This window comes from Tamandua tetradactyla, chromosome X (assembly GCF_023851605.1).
Source record: "Tamandua tetradactyla isolate mTamTet1 chromosome X, mTamTet1.pri, whole genome shotgun sequence".
Taxonomy (NCBI): Eukaryota; Metazoa; Chordata; class Mammalia; order Pilosa; family Myrmecophagidae; genus Tamandua; species Tamandua tetradactyla.
The window spans coordinates 74,261,118-74,284,526 of record NC_135353.1 but is presented as its reverse complement, the minus strand read 5'-3'; the positions used below and the strand labels follow the sequence as shown (position 1 = coordinate 74,284,526).

The window sequence follows — 23,409 nt, the reverse complement described above, 5'->3', positions numbered from 1 at the left end:
TTTTACTGGGGTTGCATTGACTCTTTAATTACATTTGAGTTGGATTGACATCTTAACAATATTTAGATTTGTAATCTCTGAACATAATATACTTCCATTTATTTAAGTCTTCTTTTAGCAATATTTTGTTCTTTTCTGTGTACAAATCCTTCACAGCCTTAAATTTATTCTTAGATATTTGATTTTTTAGATGCTGTTGTAAATGGAATTTTTTTTTCTTGACAATTCTTGTGTATAGAAACATTACTGATTGTTGCGTATTTATCTTGTAGCTCACCACATTGCTGAATTTATTAGCGCTAGTAGTTTTGTTGCAGATTTTTCAGGACTTTCTTAATATAGGATCCTATTATATGCAAATAGTGAAACTTTTACTTCTTCCTTTCCAATTTTGATGCCTTTTATTTCTTTTGCTTGTCTAACTGCTCTGGCTAGAACTTCCAGTACAATGTTGAATAACGGTGTCACAGTTTAAGTTCCTGTCTCATTCCTGGTCTTAGAAGGAAAGTTTTCAATATTTCTCCATTAATTAGGGTGTTGGCTGAGGGTTTTTCATATCTGTCATTTGTCATGTTGAGAAAGTTTCCTTTTATTTATAGCTTTCTAAATTTCTTTATCAGTAAGAAATGCTGAATATTGTCAAATACATTTTCTGCATCACTCGAGATGATCATGTGTTTTTCCCCTTGATTCTGTTAATGTATATTATTACATTAATTAATTTTGGTATTTAAATCACCCTTGCACACCTGGGTTAAAATCCACTTGATTGTGGTGTATAATTCTGCTGACAATATTTTGGATTTGGTATGATAGCATTTTTTCATTATCAGATCTATATTGGAATATTAGCAAGAAGGTATATTCCCATTGAATTACTTAACAATGTTTTCCTATGGTTCAGCCAAGAGATGTGCAAAATACAATGATTACATCAAAATGGAAATATGAACACATCTGCATTCATCCCTCCCCCTGCACTTCCTTCTGTCCCTCTGCAGCCAACTTAAAGAACAATTCTTGTTGCAGACTATTCAGTGGTGGTTTTAAAATTCCATGCCAAAGATGCTCCTTTTCTATTAATTCAACAAAATGATATTTATAAATTTGTTAATTCACTAACTTTATATCATACACTGTCACCTCAAGATATCTAAAAGGTTAAGATGTTGTGAAATAAAGAATGAAACTTAACCACAATAAACACAGGAATTTTACAAAAAATGCACATATAACTATGGCTATAATCTAAAGCTATCTTTTAGATACACCAGCAAAGAGCCCTTCCCTTTGCCCTTCCTTTTCTTCCTCTTCAAAGCCACTGAATGAGTATATAGACACTAGTATGCAGCTCACAGAAATAGTTTAACAAACTCATTTCCAAAAGTCACTTTTTCCTATGAATTTGAGCAAAATGATATTTTTAAAGACATATTTTACTACTTCTACTTTTAACATAGTTATAAACATCTAGACAGGCTAGATGTTTCAAATAAGGACTTAGTTTGCCCACTATGTACAGAGCAGTCTTGGATAAACTGCACACATATAACAACAGTAATGATCTGAAAATGTCTACTAAATATGAACATCTTTATCTATAATCCTTTCCTTTTATCCATCCTCCACCAACACTGGGGCCTATAATGCTCAAAATTTCAGAAAACAATCTTTCCTAGGAATTTTAACACAAAAGGTACACAATGTATTAGTTTACTAACCCTATTTTTGTCATATACAGGCAACCTCTTTAACATCTAGAGACTAAATGTTATAAAATAGGACATTACATATACACTACATACACAGAAAAGTAAAACAAAATAGCAAACATAGAGACAATGGTTAATCTTGTCTCATTCTAAATGTACTGGCATAGAGCCTCTTGCCATTTCTTCTCCTTCCTCCCCCAAAACAGTGTACAAAATGTGTACTACTCAGAGGTGGTTTGGCCATTCCAAAATACCCCACAGCATTTCATATGAATTTTAACAAAAAATGTATTTCCAAAATATGTTATTTTACTGCCTATACTTTTTAACATATGTCAGGCACTTCAGAACATCTAGGAAGAGGAGATATTTCAAAAAAGCACATTAGCATTGTCAACTAGAGAGTAGTGAGGAATAAAATGCAAACAGAACAATGGTTACAATATGAAAGTGTCTTCTAAATACAACCAGTGTGGCATAAAACCTCCTCTCAGCCTTCTGTTCCATGTTCTCTCACCCACAGAACAAGCGTGTGTCACTTGCCTTGTAGCTTACAGAGACAATCTCAATTCCATTTCATAGCCATTTCCAGAAGACATTTCTTTCCATGATTTTTTATTTTCTTAACAAATGGGTATTACAAGTTGTGTAATTTTTTTAATCCTATCATACCTTGGTGACCTCTTTACATTTAGAAAGCCTAGATGTAGCAAAAGTTTTCTTTTAAAAAAACTGGGAGGAACGTTGAGAGAAGCTTTACTATTATATACACAGGCCTTAGTAAACAGCCACTAAATCTTCCCAAAGGGTGGTAGTTACTTCTTATATGACAAATGTGGCAAGGTCAATCTACTATTTCTCTCTTCCAATATCAAGCAATGTCTGGTAGAAGGAAGACTAACTGCCCATGGCCCACTAACCATTCCACCAGTCACCATCCAGGGTTCCACTCACCTTCCAGGCCCATTGATGACTATTTTCTTTCTTTGTTGGGAGGAGGTGGTATCCTGTCTGGTTATAACCCAGTGGTCACCACAGGTCCTGGATCTGCACAGGTCCATGGCCTGAAGAAATGGCCAAGCTTAAGTCCACACTGACCTGCCTTCTTGACCAAGTCCCCTAATGGGCCTCTGTGGGCTCAGAAAGACACCACTCTTGCATCTTGGTTTGGGTAGGGAAAGCCTAAACTGGTGGGGTCCAGGCTGGGAGAGGCCACTGCCACCACCACGACCTCATAGGCAGAGGGGAGGGAAGGATTCCTCATTGACTCAGGGCCGGGACTGGGCAGTTCTTGCAGTAACCATAAAGACTCTTGTTGTCCATGGAGCAGGGACCACAGGCTGTCCCCGGGCCCCCTTTCATCTATATTCATTAAATATATTGGTCTGTAATTGTCTTTCTTGTGGTATCCTTATCTGGTTTTGGCATGAGTGTGATTTTGGCACTGTAGAATGAATTAGAGTGTGTTCCCTTCTCTTCAATTTTTTGGAAGAGTTTAAGCAGGATTGGTGTCAGTTCTTTTTCTTTTTTGCATGTTTGTTAAATTGCCCTGTGAAGCCATATGGCCCTTGGGTTTTCATTGTTGGGTTGTTTTGATTACTGGTTTAATTTCCAAGGTAGATATTGCTTTGGGGAGATTTATTTCTTTTTGTGTCAGTGTATGTAGTTGGTATATTCCCAACAATTTTTCCTTTTCATTGAGGTTATCTAATTTTTTACTTACACTTGTTTGTTGTATCCTCATATACACCTCTTATTTCATCAGGGTCAGTAGTAATATCCCCTTTTGCATTTCGGATTTTAATTATTTGTGCCTTATTTATTACTTCCTGAGTCATGCTGAAGGTTTGTAGATTTTATTGGTCTTTTCAAATAGCCAACTGTAGGTTTTGTTGATTTTATTATTTTCTCCCTTTTATTTCTCTCCCCTCTAATTGTTGTTCTTTCTGCTTGCTTTGGGTTTATTTTGTTCTTCTTTTTCTAATTATTCCCATTTGAGATTAGGTATCCAATTTGAAATTTTTGTACTTTTTTAATGTCAGCATTTATAGCTAAAAATTTCCCTCTCAGCCATGTCTTCAATGCACTGCATAATTTTCGATAGATTGTATTTTCATTTTCATTCATCTCAATATATTTCCTAATTTGCTTCTGATTTCTTTAACCCATTGGTTGTTTAAGATTATGTTGTTTAATTTCCACATATTTGTGAATTTTCCATTTCTCCCTCTGTTATTGATTTCTAGCTTCATTAAATTGTGCTCAGAGAATATGTATTGTTGTATTCAATATTTTTGAGTTTATCAATTCTTGTTTTGTTACCTAAGATATGTTCTATCCTGGATAATTTTCCATTTGAGCTTGAGAAGAATGTGTATTCTTTTGTTGTTTGCATCAAGTGATCTATATATGTCTATTTGGTCTAGTTAGTTCAAAGTATCAATGAAATCTTGTACTACTTTTGTGATCTACTGTTTAGAAATTTATCTATTATTGAAAGTGGAATATTAATGTCTCCTAGTATTAATAAAACAACCATTTATTTCTCCTTTCATATTTGTCAACATTTTCTTCATATGTTTGAGGGCTGTGCTGTTAGGTGCATGTATATTTCTGATTTTACATACTCTTGTTGAACTGACCTTCTATTGATATATAATGATTGTCTTTGTCTGTTGTAACTATTTTTGAGTTAAAGTCAATTTTATCTGATATTAATATAGTTAAATCAACTCTCTTTTGGCTACTACTTGCATGGTATGTTGATTCACTTTCAACCTACATTTGTCTTTGAATTCAAGGTAAGTTTCTTACAGATAGCATATATTTGGGTCATGCAGTCCTATCTGTTCTTGCCAATCTCTGTCTTCTGAGAGTTTAATCTATTAACCTTTAAGGGAACCACTTAAAATGCAGGGCTTTCTGCGATTTTGTTATTTAGTGGTTGTATGTTTTATGCTTTTTTTGACATTCATTTCTTCCATTAATGCATTTTTTATAAGTATTTGATATTTTGTGTTGTACCATATTGGGTGTATATTGCCCTCTGTTTACCAGGGGATGAAAATTTAACATCCATAATATATAACAGTCATATTTTGTTTGATAACAACAGACTGCAAATAGTATATAAATATACTATTCTTATGACCCTCTGTGTCAATTTGAAGTTTTATGTACCCCAGAAAAGCCAAGTCCTATTCCTGGTCCCATTTTATGGGAGAAGCCATTTCTTTTAATCCTAATTCAATATTGCAGGCCAGAAATTTTGATTAGATTATATCCATGGAGATGTGACACACTTACTTGTGAGTGTGACCTTTGATTAGATGGAAATATGACTCCATCCATTCCATGTGTATCTTGATTAATGTACTGGAGTTCTTTAAAAGAAGAAACAGTTTGGAGAGAACTGACAGAACCAATGTAGACATTTGGACATTGAGACAGAAATAGCCCAGGCAATAAGCAAGGACTCACAAAAACAGCCAGAGCCTGAAGAAAAGAAACCTCCAGTCCTGGCAGATGCTAAGTTAAAAGATGAAACCCAGAATTTTGTCCTGAGGCAGCTCAGTGAAGGCCCACAGATGCCAAGTGAGAACCCTCACAGGAAACAGAGGCTGAATGCAATGGAGCTCAGGAGAAAGGGACCAGCAGATGCCAGCCATGTGCCTTCCCAGCTGACATAGATGTTCCCAATGGCATTAGCTTTTCCTGAGTGAAAGTAATCTTTTGTTGGTGCCTTAATTTGGACACTTTCATGGCATTATAATGTAAACTTGTAACTTATTAAATTCCCTTTTCAAAAGCCATTCCATATCTGGCATAATGCATTCCAGCAGCTTAATAAACTAACACAGAAAGTAATGATTTTACTTGCAGAGTTGGGCTTAGAGAAAGGCCACATATGAGCAACAAAAGAGGTTTTCTGGAAGTAAATCTTAGGCATAATTATAGTAGACTTAGCTTCTCCACTACAGAAGTTTAACAAGAGCAAGACTCAAGATCAAGGGCTTGGCCTGTTGATGTGGGAGTTCCTAGTGTTTGAGTGAATATCTGCAGTTTCCCAGGTGGGAAAAGTTTAATAAGTAAATATTTTTTCTCACATGGGGGGCTTTTCAAGAAAGATTATTAGACCCCATCCAAAGCATCAAGTTTCTGATTTCATCAGTCTGGATTAGGACCTGATAATTTGTATTTCTAACCAATTCTCAGATGTTGCTGATGATGTTGGTCCAGTATCAAACCTGGAGAACCACTGATCTACCTCACCAATATAAGAACTAGTTTTATTTAAAATTTTCCAAATAGAAATTTACCCCCCAAATATTTCTTCTTTCCATATTGCTATTTAAATAACCCTTTATCATTAATGTATGTACTTGGGTCAGTTCCTATTATTTCACTGACTTGGTTACAATGACTTGTCTATTCAAATATTAGGAGCACACTTTTAATATTTATAGTCATATATATTTTTATGAAATTTTATAGATATGTATTCACATACCATATAATCATCCAAAGTATGCAATCAATGGTTCACAGTATCATCACATAGTTGTGCATTCATCACCACAATCAATTTTTGAACATTTTCATTACTCCAAAAGAATAAAAATAAAATAAAAAATAACATGCAAAGCATCCCATACTTCTTATGCCTCTATTGTTTATTTAGATTTTGTCTTTATATTCTTATTCATCTGTCCATACACTGGAAAATGGGAATACCACTCACAAGGTGTCACAATCACATAGTCATACCATAAAAGCTAGATAGTTATAGAATCATCTTCAACTATTAAGGTTACTGGATTACAGTTCAACAATTTCAGGTATTTCCTTCTAGCTATTCTAATACATTACAAACTAAAAAGGGGCATCTATATAATGCATAAGAATAAGCTCTAAAATGACCTCTCAGTTCCATTTGAAATCTCTCAGCCATTGAAACTTTATTCTGTTTAATTTCCTTTCCACATTTTGCCCAAGGCTTTCTCAATCTCATGATGCCAGGGCCAAAAAGCTCATCTTCAGGAATCATGAGTCATGTTTCCAGGGAGATTTACAGTCCTGGGAGTCATGTCCCATGTAAAGGGTAGGACCTGGAGTTTACCTACAGAGTTTTTTTGAAAAATGCCACATATGAGCAAAAACGAGGTTCTCCAGTGGTGACTATGGCATAATTATAAATAAGCTTATATTCTTCTTTCTAGGCGTAAGATTCATAAGGGCAACCTTCAAGGTCAAATAATTTAGGCTATTAAATTGATATCCCCCAATGCTTGTAAGAATATCAGGAATTCCCAAGGTGGGGAAATTTAATATTTCTACATTTTTCCCTAGTCCTTTTAGAGGATTTTGCTAATATATATATGTATTTAAATATTCTGCCCAGATTACTTTTGAATTTATCAAGGCATCACAATATACTGTACAAACCAACAAGATCTCACTTCCTATTCAAGGTTCTATGCAGTTATGGTGTTCAAATAAACTAACCATGCATGTTAAATTTAGATAGTGTGTTACAGAAAATATAAATTTTGTACCAAATAAACTTCTCTTTCTTTGGTCTCACACAGAAGTTGAAGTATTAAAACACAGTCGAATATCATCCTTTACTCTTAAGTCTGATTTACCTTAGTCCTAACCAGATCAGTTTCATTCATTCATATGTCTAATTGAAAACTGATCTTTTTTTTCATCTTTTTAAGCAGTTGCTATACGGGGTAATACTGGCTTCCATAGCTTCAGAAATCTAGCTCATGTCTTATGTGTCACACAGATACCTGAAGTTCCAAGGAATAAGCAGGTTATATACAAAGAGTTCCACATCTCAGAATTCAGAAATAACAGTAACAACTCAGGAATAGATGTGACTGCTGTAAGAGTTTGCAATCTAAGAATGTTTAAAATAAGCCTTCCCTTGATAAGCTATGCTCTCAAATTCAATTCTCAGAGATTGCACATTACAATTAGTCCATATTAGTGACGTGTTATATTTGTCTTTTCATTTATGGTTTATTTCACTCAACATTCTGTTCTCAAAGTTCATTCAACTAATTGAATACCTCATAACTTCATTCTTTGTTGCAGATGATCTAAGTCCCATTGTATGTATCACCACATTCATCCATTGATAGACATTTGGGCTGTTTTCCTTCTTGTCAATCATGAATAATTGCACTATGAACACCAATGTACAAATGTCCGTTCATTTCCCTGCCTTCAGTTCCTCCAAATAGATGCCTAGTAATGGAATTGCTGGTTCATGTGACAATTCTATTCTTAGATTCCTGTGGAACCACTAAAATGCCTTCCAGAGCAGTTGCACCGTTCTTCATTCCCACCAATAGTGAATAAGTGTTCCTGTTTCTGCTCATCCTCTCCAGCACTTGTAATTTTCTATTTTTTTTAGTAATATCCATTCTAGTAGGTATGAGATCTATCTGCATTTCTCCAATAGCCAGTGAAGTTGAGCATCTTTTTATATGTCTTTGAGCTATTTGTATTTCTTCTTTGGAAAGGTGTCTGTCCATGTTCTTTGCCCTTTTAAATATTGGGTTGTCTATTTGTTTGTTTTGTGGTAGGATATTTTTGTTTATTCTGAACATTAAAGCATTTTCTGATATTTGATTTCCACCTATTTTCTCCCATTGCATAGGCTTCTTTTCTACTCTCCTAACTAATTCCTTTAATTGAAAGTATTCAATTTTGAAGAGTTCCCATTTATTTATTCCTTCTTTCATTGATTTTACTTTGGGTGTAAGGTCTAGGAAACCACTTCCTATCACATTTTCCTCCAAAATTTTTTTGGTTTTTTTAGCTCTAGTGTTTAGGTCTATCATCCATTTAGAGTCAATTTTCTTGTAAGATGTGAAATAAGGGTCCTCTCTCTTTCATTTGGATATAGATATGGATATCCAGTTCTCCAAGTACCATTTATTAAAGACGCTGCTCAGATGTAGCCTCTCTGCCTAAGCCATCTCTGCAGGTGAGCATCCTCCCCTCATCCCTTACATGCAAAAGCATCCCAGGGGTGTAAATCTCCCTGACAACATGGGACATACTACAGGGGATGAGTCTTGCATTGTGGGAGTGATAAAGCCTTCTTGACCCAAAAGAGAAAGAGAATTGAAACAAAATAAAGTTTCAGTGGATAGAGACTTCAAAGAGAGCTTAGAGGTCATTCTTGAGGTTATTCTTATGCAGTATATAGTCATGCCTTTTCAGGTTTTCATGTGTTGGAGCACCTAGAGGGAAACACGTGAAACTGTTTAACTATAATCAAATAACCTTGATTCTTGAACATGATTGAATAACTATAGAGCTTTTAATGTGATTGTGAAACCCTTGAAACTGACACTCCCTTTATGAAATATATGGACAGGTGAGTAAGAAAAAAAAAGATAAAATAAATAAATAACAGGGGGAGTTGGAAATGGGATGTTTTGGATGTTCTTTTTCACTTTTATTTTTATTTTCATTTTTTAGGAATAATTAAAGTGTTAAAAACTCTATTGTGATGGTGAAGGCACAGCTATATGATGATGATGAACTGCTGGTTGTGCAATTTGGATTATTCTGTGGTATGTCAATAAATTTCAATAAAATTGCATTACAAAAGCATCCATTGCTGGTAGATATGTGGGTCTATTTCTGAACACTTAATTCAATTCCACTGGTCAGTATATCTATCTTTATGCCAGCACCATACTGTTTAGACAGCTGTAGCTTTGTAGTATGTTTTAAAGTCGGGTAGCGTGAGACTTCCGACTTTCTTTCTCAAGATATTTTTAGCTATTCAGGTTACCCTGCACTTCAAATAAATTTGGTTATTGTTTTTTTTTCTATTTCTGTGAAATAAGTTGTTGGGACTTTAATTGTTATTGCATTGAATCTAATAATCAGTTTGGATAGAATTGCCATCTTACCTATATATATTTTCTGCATGTTACAGTCCATGAACACTGTATGTCCTTATATTTACTTATGTCTTCTTTTATTTTTTTTTTAGCAATTTCTTGTAGTTTCCTGTGTTTATGGCTTTTGTGGCTTTGATTAAATTTATTCTTAAGTATTTTATTTCTTTGGTTGCTATTGTAAATGAATTTTTTTCTTGATTTCCTCCTTGAATTGCTCATTACTTGTATATAAACTTGCATGTTGATCATGTACCTCCCACTTTGCTGTACATTTATTCATTCTAGTAGCTTTGCTGTAGACTTTCTGGGATTTTCTACATATAGTATCATGTCATCTGCAAATGGTGAAAGCCTTACTTCTTTCTTTCTGATTTAGAGGCCTTTCATTTATTTCTCTTCTCCAATTCTTCTAGCTAGAACTTGCATCACAGTGCTGAATGACAATGGTGGCTGTGGGCATCCTTGTCTTCTTGCCAATGTTAGCAGGAAAGCATTCAGTCTTTCCCCATTGAGGATGATGTTAGATGTGGAGTTTTCATATATTCCCTTTATCATGATGAGGAAGTTCCCTTCTATTCCTACCCTTTGAAGAGTTTCCATCAAGATAGGACGTTGAATTTTGACAAATGCCTTTTCTGCATCAATCAAGCTGATCATGTGGTTTTTCCACTTTTGGTTTATTGATGTGGTGTGCTACATTAATTTATTTTCTTGTGCTGTACCAGCCTTGCATACCTGAAATAAATCCCACTTAGTCATAGTGTATAATTCTTTTAATGTGTTGTTAGGTAAAATTTATGAGTATTTTGTTGAGGATTTTTCATTTATATTCATTAATGAGATTGGTTTGTAATTTTCTTTTTTGGCTTCAACTTTTTTGAAGAGTTTGAGCAGGATTGGTAATAACTTTGTCTGGAATTTAACATAGAATTCACATGTGAGGGGAGAAGTGGCCAAGATGGTGGCTTAGTGAGGTGTGGAATTTAGTTTTACCCCCAGAGCAGTTAGTAAATAACCAAGAACAGTACAGAACAACTGCTAGAGCCACATGAGTGACAATACACACAGAGTACACCAGTCTGTATAAGCTGGACCAGCTGCAATCCCACCCAGAACCATGAGTAACCCAAGCCATAGAGGCTGATGCCCTTCCCCCACAGGCAGGTTCCCAGAGGGGAAAGGAAAGAGACTTTATTAATAGCAAGGGGCTGAGCTCAACCAAGTCCAAATTGTGGAATTAATTAACACATTCTGACCAATAAAAATCGGCCCCCAGCTCAGCTAAACCACAAATAAAAGCTAAAGTTTTTGCCCCAGTGCAGAAGGACAGGACTGATGGGGGAAAAAGCAAGAGGTTTTTCTGGATTGAACAGCAAAAAATACTTGCAAAAGTTTGGAACCTAAAAAAAAAAGAGGGGCACATAGGACCTGAAGATATGTAGAGCAATGTACCAACTTAAGCTCTTGATTAACAAACCTGAGGAATGGGGGTCCTGCTCTGAAAAGGATTTTTTCTGTGTTTCTACCACTTAACTGCTCTCAGGCTCCAACTTCCCCTCGCAAGAGTGGAATTAAATTTATCTGAGAGACAAAGAGTCTGGTCAGCTGAAAAGAGGCAATTTTCTGGAAGCTGTGCCTTCCCCAGGAAAGGGGTGGGGCACCAGCTCAGGCAGAATCCCTCCCTCAAGGAGTTCAGACCCCAGGAACTGGAAAACTGAAGCAATTAAAGCCAGCATACAACCTCTCCTCTGCCTCAACTATGCCCCCAGCAAGGAGAGTCTACTGAAGTTAAAGGCGCTACATAACTTTATGTTGGTGGGACTAGCAGGCAGATAAGTGCCATATATTGGGCAGGATAGGAAAAGCAGAGATTCTAGAGGCTTTATAGGAAAGTCTGCCAATCTGCAGGGTTTCACCCTCAGGGAAAACTGATGCAGGTGACTCTTTCCTCCTGAGATGAGGTGAGTCTTGTCTGGGAAAATCTGACTGGGGTCTATAATACCTAAGTAGACCCTCCGAAGAAAAACAAAGGCATTGTACAGGCAGGGCAAGAAACAAGAAAACAAGAACTGAAAAATTCTGATCTGTTAAATAAAATCTATTCTAGAGGTCTAGAATAAGCTGAAATGAATGTCAAAGAACAGATGGAGAACTAAGTCATACAGCAAGAAAAACCTAGGTAAAAGAGTGAAAACAATCTTCAGAATGAACTAATTAAGGAAATTAATTAGTTTTTCTTTTTTTTTGGCACCAGCAAAAAATAATGAACCGTACTAGGAAAATTGAAGATATGGCCCAGGCAAAGGAACAAACCAACAATTCAAATGAGTTCCAGGAGTTGAAACAATTAATTCAGGATTTTTGAATGGACATGGAAAATCTCATCAAAAATCAAATCAATGAATTCAGGGAGGATATAAACAAGGCAAGGGACAAACAAAAAGAAAAAATCAAAAGTTTGAAAAAACAAATTGCAGAACTTATGGGAATAAAAGTCACAGTAGAAGAGATGAAAAATAAAACAATGGAAATCTACAATGTTAGATTTCAAGAGGCAGAAGATAGGATTAGTGAATTGGATGACAGGACATCTGAAATTTGACAAGCAAAAGAAAATATAGGGAAAAGAATGGAAAAATAAGAGCAGGGACTCAGGGAATTGAATGACATCATGAAGCACATGAATATACATGTTATGGGTGTCCCAGAAGGAGAAGACAAGGGAAAAGGAGGAGAAAGACTAATGGAGGAAATTGTCACTGAAAATTTCCCAACTCTTATGAGAGACTTAAAATTACAGATCTAAGAAATGCAGCATACCCCAAATAGAATAGATCCAAACAGACATACTCTAAGACACTTACTAATCAGAATGTCAGATGTCAAAGAGAAAGAGAGAATCTTGAAAGCAGCAAGAGAAAAGCAATCCATCCCATACAAGGGAAGCCCAATAAGACTATTTGTAAATTTCTCAGCAGAAACTATAAAGGCAAGAAGACAGTGGTATGATATATTTAAGATTCTAAAAGAGTAAAACTGCCAACCAAGAATTCTATATCCAGAAAACTTCTCTTTCAAAAATTAGGGAGAAATTAAAACATTTTCAGACCAAAAAAAGTCACTGAGAATTTGTGACCAAGAGACTGGCTCTACAAGAAACACTAAAGGGAGCACTAGAGACAGATAGGAAAAGATAGGAGAGAGAGGTGTGGAGAAGAGTGTTTAAATGAAGACTATTAGTAAAAGTAAAAAGAGGAAAAATTAGATATGACATATAAAATCCAAAAGGCAAAATTTTAGAAGAAAGAATGGCCCTTACAGTAATAACACTAAATGTTAATAGATAAAACTCCTCAAATAAAAGACATAGTCTGGCAGAATGGATTAAAAAAACAGGACCCATCTATATTCTGTCTAAAGGAGATGGATTTTAGACCCAAGGACAAACATAGGTTGAAAATGAAAGGTTCTTCTGTATGTCCTTCGGCATTCAGTTCAACTTATTCTAGACCTCTAGCATAACTTCTGTTTAACTGATCACAATTTTTCAGCATTTGTTTTTCTAGTTCTTGCCCTGCCTATATGGAACATTTTTTCTGAAGACAGCCTCCCCAGATATCATAGACCCTAGTTAGATTTTCCAAGACCAGACAAGCCATGTCTCAGGAGGAGGGTGTAATCAGTATCAAGATTCCCTGAGGATGAGGAGAACCTCTTTTGTTGCTCAGATGTGGCCTCTCTCTCCAGCCAACACAACAAGCAAACTCACCACCTCCCCCTGTCTATGTGGGACATGACTCCCAGGGGTGTGGACCTTCCTGGCAACGTGGGACAGAAATCCAAGAATTAGCTGGAAATCAGCATCAAGGGATTGAGAAAAACCCTGGAATGAGCTGAGACCCAGCATCAAGGGATTGAGAAAATCCTCTTGACCAAAAGTGGGAAGAGTGAAATGAGACAAAGTGTCAATGGCTGAGAGATTCCAAACAGAGTTGAGAGGTTGTCCTGGAGGTTATTCTTATGCATTGAGTAGATATCACCTTATTATCCAAGAGAAAATGGAGAGACTGGAGGGAACTGCCTGAGGGTGTGGAGCTGTGTTCCAGTGGCCATGTTTCTTGATGATGATTGTATAATGATATAGCTTTCACAATGTGACTGTGTGATTGTGAAAACCTTGTGTCTTATGCTCCTTTTATCTACCTTGTCAACAGAGGAGTAGAACATATGGAATAAAAATAAATAATAAAGGGAACAAATGTTAAAATAAATTTAGTTTGAAATGCTAGTGATCAATGAAAGGGAGGAGTACTGGATACGGTGTGTATGGTTTTTTTTTCTGTTGTCATTTTTATTTCCTTTTCTGAATTGATGCAAATGTTCTAAGAAATTATCATGATGATGAATATGCAACTATGTGATGATATTGTGAATTACTGATTATATATGTAGAATGGAATGATCACATATTAAGAATGTTTGTGTTTCTTTCCTGTAATTTTTTTAAATTAATTTAAAAAATTAAAAAAAATTCCCTTAGGATGAGACCCAGCAGGTTTTCAGATTTTCCTTTTAAGGCTCTTGACTCTATGATTTTCCTATCCTTCCCAGCAGGTATTGCTTGCCAATCCACAGGTCCCCTGCTAAGACCAGCTCAGCATGAGGGGTCGAGGAAGGCACTATGAATCTGAAAAACAAAGGCACTAACACAGAAGAATCTTTTAAGATGCAAGCAGGGGACTCATGTCTCTAAGGACAAGAGCCTGGACCCTGAGTTCCTCATTGTATTTATTGAGAAGCTTTAAAACAGAAAGTATCTTTCAAAGTTGTTAGTAAGTTGTTTTACACCCAAGCTGCCACGTCAACATTAATCTCAGGCATGCCATACAAGGACAGTGTTCTCCCCTGGCAGGACTTGGTGTTCCGAGGTCCATACCTTCATCTGCGTTATTGAAACATTCTGACCTTCAGCCATTTTCCCACATTCCCCTTTTTGTTTTTGCAAAACAAAGAAGGCATATCTGGAGATTTCTCATTGCATTATACCCCACAGGGCTTGTTGCATGCATTTGAAGACTAAGCATAAACAGAGAAGACAAAAACAAATAATTAATACTCCCCTTAATAGACCCCCTCCCCAACCTTTTATCCAGGTCATAGTTTAAAGACTGCAATCCACTTGTGACTCCTATCATGGTTTGGGAATTAGGAAGCAGTTGTAATTGAGCATGTTTAATGTTTGACCCTGCAGCCTGTAATCAGGAGATGTTTAAACTTAAATTGTTCCAATGGTCAAGCAAATGATGTTTCACAGATTTTTAAGAGGTTCTGCTGCTATTATAAGCACAAGGAGTTATTGACTTAAAAATTCCCAATGTCTTATAAAACATTCAAATTTGAAGCAACATTTTGCATGCAAAAAGGACAAAAAACTGGCAACTTTAAATTTATCAAGAATGGTCTTAATAAAGCATTACAATATTCAGAAGAACACAATCCATATTTTTTACACAGATTTTTTTAAAATTTGTTTTATTGACCTTCACCATTATTAAGCCATGCTGAAATGTAAATCCTGCTCATAGCACCAATATTGTTGCACAAAAGGCAACATAATATTTATGGCCACTTAATTTATAGGTTCAGATTCACAGACAATACAGACTTCAGTGATATAAAAACAGATTTTATTAGGAAAGTAATTAAAGAAAATAATTAAAAGATAGCAATTAGAGCTTTTGAAAATAAAGCATAGTTATATCACCAGATAAGATGGCACCAAGACCTGAAGAGAAGTGCTGCAGAGTTTAAGAAGCAGCGTTTCAAGTTTCATTAGTAAAAATCCACAGCAATCTTAGAGACAGCATTTAGAGTCTCCTTAGTTAAAATTTACATGACTCTCATGAGGCGTTCCCCCTCTCTTAAAGGATTCCTCTTTTTTTCCATAAGTTTCCCTTTTCTACTTTTTTCACTCTAACTGCTTGTATGCAGTTTTTATGGTATTTTCATACAATAATGGCCAAATTCCAATTAACTTACATGACCAGGCCCAGTTGGGTCCTCTGAGAACTGGTTAGGGACTGAAAGGAGCTTCCTGGGACCTAGATATCTTTATCACAGTACACCTCCTTCCTGGAGGATAGCCAGTCCTACTAGCTACAGTGCACATTTTAACTGTTTCTTAGCAAGATCATGCAATAGCAACATCAGTTGCATGCAATGGCAACATCAGGTGAACAGAACAGACCCCACGAATGTATCTTTCCCTTACATTTGGACCTAAGAATCTGAACTGTCACGAAGTAAGCCATGGTCATTTTGGAAGGTAAATTTATTTTATACATATATTCTTATTAAAATATAGAACAAAGCATTAAAATATTTTTATACAGGCATAAAGGAATGTAGGTATTCACATGATCTGAACATTTTTTAGCCAGATGTATACATTAAGAACATATCCACTTACAGCAATATTACTTTAGATTAATAGATTAAGCCACCTGGTTTGGGGCAAAAAAAGAAGCATTTTTCAACCAGTATAACATTTATAAAACAGAAAAGAAATATTACTCACATTTGCATAGTTTCGCGCACCCAGTACCATATGTTAGGAGACAAGCAAACACATTACCCAGCCTGTACAGTGTTTTTATACTAGCCACCCTGGTCTGGGGCAAAAACAAACACATAAAGCAGTACCCAGCCAAGTACACCAAACACCAAGTACAGTATTATTCTTATACTTTTCTTCTATTCTTTTGCCATGGCATCCTAGATTAATAGAATCCTATTAAAGGTTTGCCAAAGAGTATAATTGGAGAACAAATACAGAGTAGAATCAGATGCTATTATACCAGTTAATGTTATTAATATTGAATGCCAAGCACCAGTAAGGGCATTCCACTATGAATGTAAAAGGTCGGGGGAAGCGTGTATGACTTTTGCTGCTTCATCTATTTTTTGTAAAGCATTTTCAAAAGAATCTTAATTATCAGGGATATATTTATATATTTCACATGCATAACAGCCTAAGTTCTTCCTTGAGCAGTTGTCAGATTTAGCTCAGTCCAGTTCTGTTTAGCGGTTGATGTTATTTGTCATGGAAGACCTTCAGCTGCATTGGTTGGAAATTTAGCACAGATTAAGCAGTGAGAAATATCATGCACTCAGGCATAGGTATGAGCCCATGATCTCAGACTATCAGTCATTTCTCCAGCAATTACCAGTTTAAGATTGTGAACACTGTAATGTACTTAATCATGAAGTAAAAGTTGATTAATAGGCAATATTTTTAATTCATACTTTTTAGCATAGATTATTATCATTGTATTATTATTTCTTCTGCTATTATTATTTCAATGGCCTGTCTACAATTATTTCCTTGGCCTATCTTCACTGGGTTTCTTTATTCAGACTTTAGAGCTAATTTAGATATCAATGGTGTCAAATCCTCCTGCATGAATTGTTACATTCAGGAGCATGATTTAGCTTTTCTCAGTTTCCTTTTTATGGGAACCATTGTCACTTTGGATTTGTAAAAGGGGATCTGTAATACTTGTAATAGGTTTTACAAGTATTTCTTTGGGTGACACATTGGTATACACAGGCAATAAGCACTTCAGAGTAGGTAGAATTAATTTGCCATATTTGAGAGGGGGTGTTTCCTTTGCCAATTCCCATTATTATTTTCAGTATTATTTGTAAAGCATCTTTTTTCTTTACAAATCACACTTTAAAATCCACAGTGTGATTTTTAATCAGAATTAAAATAGAAAAAGGTAAATGAATCCCTTTTGATTGTGCCCACTTGTGCATAGCATGTGCACCTAAATGTCCAGGTTGCTGACGCACCCATTGTGCAAAAGTAATTTTCTTCAGTAATGGCATTCACAGCACTTTCTGCTGAGGTATCTGCAGTAGCATTATACACATGTTCAGGTGAAATTAGGGTCAGGTAGGCATCTGCATGAAAAACAGATACATTAGCACATTGAACAATTTCCCATATTTCCTTTCCCATACTGATTTTTTTTCACCATGACTTCCTTCCATGTATTTTTTAATTATTTTATTTCCAGATAGATATTTAAATACTTAATCCATTAGCCATTGTTTATGAATCAGAAATTTTTTTTCAAATAGTGTGATGATTTATATTTCTTACACAGCCAAGGACATGAGAAAGTTAACATAAGAAGTTATTTTGATAAAACACTGACTCTCTGCTTTTTACATGCATTACTTAGAAAGGCTTGATAACTTTTCACTAGAACAGGGCAACAGTCCTAAAAAACTTTGTCACTTTAACAGAGAGAAAACTAAGCTTTAGTCTTGCATCACTATATGATTTGATATTAAAGTTTAAAAAAAAAAGTATAGATAGACCCATTAAATTTTCCTGACCTTGATCATAATTTCTATTTCCACAAACCTTCAGCAGCTTATTATATCTATTTAGGCTTTGTCTTACATTTTTCTCATACTGAACAGCTATTTAATTTATCTTAAGACAAAGCTACTTTCTTTTCCCTATTAATAAAAACATGTCCCTTATATCCTTCATACTTAAGTCATTACTTCAAGCAAACATTTCACTACATACAATTACCATCAAAATCAAATTTGTTAAATTAATGTTAAACACTTAAAATGCTTTAGTTAATGCATATTTGAAATCAATAACAATTTTAAGTGAAAATTTTCACTTTTTAAATTTTTTTATTTATTATATTTTAAAGTTTTTCTTTTATAAAGCAAATCTAATTACAAGGTGCTATTGAAATTTGAAGTTTCAATCTCAGGCTATTTTTCACTGATGTCTAATTTAAATAATGGAAAGTTAAAATATTTTTTAACTTAAAAGTAAAGAAAAACTGTAAGGATAAAACTTGCAAGCAAGGAGTTTCTCAATATTAAACAGCTTCTCCAATTTAAAAATATGGAATATAAAACCAATAGGGAGTCACAAATTTGGGATCAATGTGTATCTGCAGGCATCAGTGGAGGGGGTGGGGGAGGAGGTGGAAGCAAGTTAGCCTCTCCAAAATTAATTAATGCAGGGGCCAAGGGCAAATTAATTTTAACATTAGAATCCTCAGAAGATTTAATAGGAGGAACTTTATCGAATACCTTTTCCTCTTCCTCCTTCTCATCTTCAGTCTGCAAAAGTTCCAGAACAGATTTAATAATAGTCCAGGTTGGCCAGATAGTGATGGAGACCAGGAGCCCTTGCACATGTAGCTTTTTAAACTCTTTACCCACTCATTTCCAATCTCCTAATTTTAAACTGCCCTATGTAGGAAATCAGGAACAATGTTTCTCTATAACCTGCAAAAGTTCCATAATGCAGGGCTTACTGGTCCTAGTTCTTCCTGCTTGGAGGAGTTGTTTCAAAAGACAGACATAGAGGTGATATTCAGTAGTGCTATTACTATTCACCATGACTACCCTGCTTGTTTTACCTGAGAGTGTCTGTACATTTAGTTTCTGTTTCCTGTACTCAAGAGGCCTCTAAATCCACTTGGGGATTAATAATGTGACAATTTCAGTTTTTGCTCTGGTGAATCTTCTTCTTCAAGCCCCACTTTGGGTGCCACTTGCTGAGACCAGCTCAGCATGAGGGGTCAAGGAAGGCACCATGAATCTGAAAAATAAAGACACTCACACAGAAGAGTCTTTTAAGATGAGAGCAGGGGACTCATGTCTCCAAGGACAACAGCCTTGGCCCTAAGTTCCTCATTGTATTTATTGAGAAGCTTCAAAACAGAAAATATCTTTCAAGGTTGTTAGCAAGTTGTTTTTCACCTGAACTGCCACATCAACATTAATTTCAGGCATGCCATACCAGGTTCAAATGTTTCCTTCTGCAAACAATCATGTGCTAGCCGGGACAGTGTTCTGACCTGGCAGGACCTGGTGTTCCAAGGTCTGCACTTTTATTTGCATTTATGGATACATTCTGACCTTCAGCCATTTTCCCATACTCCCCACCAGTGTAAAGTGGTGTTATGTCTTTAATTCTCAGAAGACCCTGTCCCTGCCAGGGGTGTGGTTGAGTCAGTGGCTGATGTAGAAGTTGGGCTTGAGCTGTTCCTATTTCCCAGACCCAGGGGTTTGAGTTCTCTGATTTACAGCAACAAATTGAGGTTTGCCATGCACCCCTTTTCCTGGAGAAGATATGCCCTTTTAAGTAATTATCTCTGTCATTTGACTATTTTCTTTTTCTCTCACATATATCTTAACTCTGCCCTTGTCTGGGTCAGTACTGACAACTGAAAATGACTGAGGCTTTCTCTAATGATCTAATTAGTACAGCTTAAAAAAATAAGAAATCCCTTTCAGAGTCAGTTCTCAACCCCCAAGATTTACCCATGAAGAGCTGGAATTGATACATTGCTCTATGTGCCCCTTTTCTTGGGGCATACCCCTTTTCCAGTATTCTGAGCTTGGCTGAATCCAAAAGCCTCCATTTTTAAAATTTCTGTTGTCAACTCCACCTCCTGTCTGCCAAGAGAGACTGCAGGGCTCCTTTCTGGCTTGTTCTGGGTTTATCTATGCTCTCAGCTTTTGTTCAGCATTTCAAATTTGTTAATTAAAGCCATAATTGGTGCTTCTTTGAACTACCTCTTTTGCTCTTAGTAGAGACTACTTATTTTTCCTACAGGAAAGTATCTTCAACACAGACTGCTGGTGAAGGGGGAAGAGGTGCCAGTCTCCAAAATTTACAGGCTTTGCTGACAGTTTTGCCCTGTGATTTTTGCCCTTCCACCCATTCCAACTGGTTTATAATGTGTGTTCTGTCATGGATGTCCCCAAAACAGTTGCTCCAGACAGTCCCTGGCTATTTACTAGCAACTCTAGAGGACTAACTAAATTCCACATGTCTGTATGCTACCATCTTGCCCTGCCTCTATAGCCATACATATATTTTTTATAGCTATATATTTTTAAATCTGGTAGGATAAGTCTACTATTATTACTCTTATTCCTAAATACTCAGATATTTATTGCAAGATTTTACTCCCAGATCAACTTTAGAATCTTTTTGCTGTGGTATAAACATAATGAAAACTCTACTGAAAATTTTAGTGCAGTTGTGTTAAATTTAATGACTAATTTTGAGAGAATTATATTTTAAGTCATCCAAGTCAGGAACATGAGATTTACTTCTCTTCAAATCTGCTTATATGTAGTGTATATTATCTCTTGATTGAACTATCACAATAATCTCTTGGAACTTTCTTATCAATTCCAATATGACATAACAACACTCCCAGATCGATATACCTAAAGCACAGCTCTGAACATTAAATTATAATATGTGAAGACTTTTGGTGACTTCCCGTTGCTAAGCAAATAAGGTAAAACTTCTTATCCTATGCTCTAGTCTTTAGATATTTTCTCATGCCTAAGGGAAACAGTGCTATTGGAAGTCAATGTGTTTAATAGCAAAGAAAGTTTTTTAAACTGGTGAAATTCTGAGCTGGAGGCATAGTATGCATATACTAATTCTGAAGCTAATATACCACTTATCAATCAAGATAAATAAGGTTGCTCAGGAAAAAAGACTACCCTTCCAAATTATTCAGTATGTATTTGTACTCCAGACTCCTGGGGAATTTTTAGACAGCTTCACTGTATCATAAATTGACTTGAGTAAAGAGGTCAACTATTGAACTCAGTCAGTTTCAAATTACTTTAAAATAAATAAAGAGACTGAGGGGTTAGGTAGAAAATCAGTACTTTCTCCTTTTCTTTCTTTCTTTTTTTTTTTTTTGCATGGGCAGGCCTGAAGTCTGCCTGCTGAGCCACCATGGTCCAATCTCTCTTTTTCTTTTAGATTTACTTATTATTAGGTAAACATGGAAGCAAACTAATGTATTTGCTATTCATACTGAATAATGGGCATATGAATCAGTAAGCAATTAGGTCCCAGGCAACTATGAGATAACCTGTTTGTGAGGATTCATATAAAATTTAGTGCACACATTTTGGGGGTAATGCCAATTGCTGTAACAAAGAAGTCCTTGAAAGTCCCAATGGCTTAACAAGATAGAAATTTGATTCTCATTAATGTAACAGTCAAGTGGAGCTATTCCTGGCTAGTATGTGGCTTTTATCCAGATGGTGATTCAGGGACCTAGTTTCCTTTCTAGGGCCTTGGCATCTTTTGCATCTAGCTGACAGATGGAAGAATTAAGTGAATAAAAAACAAAACAGATCTGCCAAGGTACACTAACCCCAACTATCATGTCTGTCCACATTCAATTGGTGAAAACTAGCCATTGGGTCACAATTGAATGCAAAGGTATGGTTGCAAGGTATCATCATTGGTTGGGCAGCTATCTTCAGGTAATAACCCCAACCTCTGGAAGTGGAGGCTTACAGATTTTTGATGAAAGGTATGTCATCTCTGCCACAGTATCTTTAACCATGTTTACCAAGTTGATAAAATATCTGATTCGGCAGGATATTATGGCTGAGATCTTCCTTTTTTCCCCATCGATATTATCTACACTTCCTCCTTTGACATTTGATCATCCTGTTTTGTGCACTAATTGTATCATGTACAGAGTTCCTCTTCCCCCAATCAGATTATAAATTCATCAATGACATATAATATGTGGTACAGAATAAAGGTGCTAAATATTACAAAATTCAATTGAATGCTGCTGCACTTCTGAAACTTCTGCAAAAACTTCTCAGAATCTTCTACATCAAAATCAAGCTCCTTAGTCTTTGCTGTTATTCTTTCAACTATCTGATTACTTGCCTCTATCCTCAAAATGCCTAAATCAACTTAATAATTCTAAAATTCATCAAAAAGCCAAATATTTTTCAAATGCAGTGAGTTAAAATAATCAAAATTCTCCATACATTTCAAATAATGTCCTAGTTTATAAATTATACTAAATTTGTTTGGGAAAGGAGCATTTAGATATAGATATTTCATAGCTGAAAATAAGATAGAAGTTTTAAAAAATAACTGAACAACAGAGACTAATAGAGACTGTCCTTTATTGATACCTAAGTCCCACCTTAAAACTAGATATGGTAATGTCATTTGCGTATGCCTTAGCCATTCCTCTTGTGAACCACCAAAGACCTGGACAATGGCTATGTTTGTTGGTTCAGAGCCTCAACACCCAAAACTTACTTGTACCCCAATTACAAGACCACAGTATGCTCCAGTTCGCCCAGGAAGTCTTAGTTTATGTCTGTTGTTCTAGCATAATTATTAATATCCCTTTTCACTTTTAAAAAATGCCTCCCTTTAGACAAGTCCTTTCCAGTGATGGGTCATGAGTGGATGATACCACTTTGGTGATTGCTGAAACATTCCTGCTGTTATTGCTCTTACCCTACACTGCTACTCTACTAGGTGACCTTTACTGAGGCTACATTGTTCACCACTGCCCAGGTGGCTAGAGAAATGTGAGAGGTACTATTAGCAGCTGATGGCTCTCTCATTTTATCAGGGCTACTGCTCTTTGCATCCACCTTCAGTGTCATTAAACCTACTGCTCACTGTTGGAATGTACCTCAAATTTGGGAAAAGTTATATCTGCAAGTGTAAATAGGCTTTCAAAAGTAGCTTACTCTTGTGAATCCTATGTTCTTGAACAGAGGCAAGGTCAGAGATTATTTGGGTGGACCACTAGGTTTTACATGAAAAAAGCCTCTTCCTCTCATCCATAGATCTCTGATAATTGATTCTGCTTTTTGACAGTACTTCTCTAAGTTGGGGGTGGTGTTTTTCTCCC

At 35.8% G+C, this 23,409-nt stretch overlaps 1 long non-coding RNA gene across 1 annotated transcript in view; it reads left to right on the top strand.

The window, feature by feature from the left end:
• The window catches only part of LOC143670146 (uncharacterized), a 34,567-nt gene that overhangs the window by 1,335 nt on the left and 9,823 nt on the right, over positions 1 to 23,409 (top strand). The window lies entirely within an intron of this gene.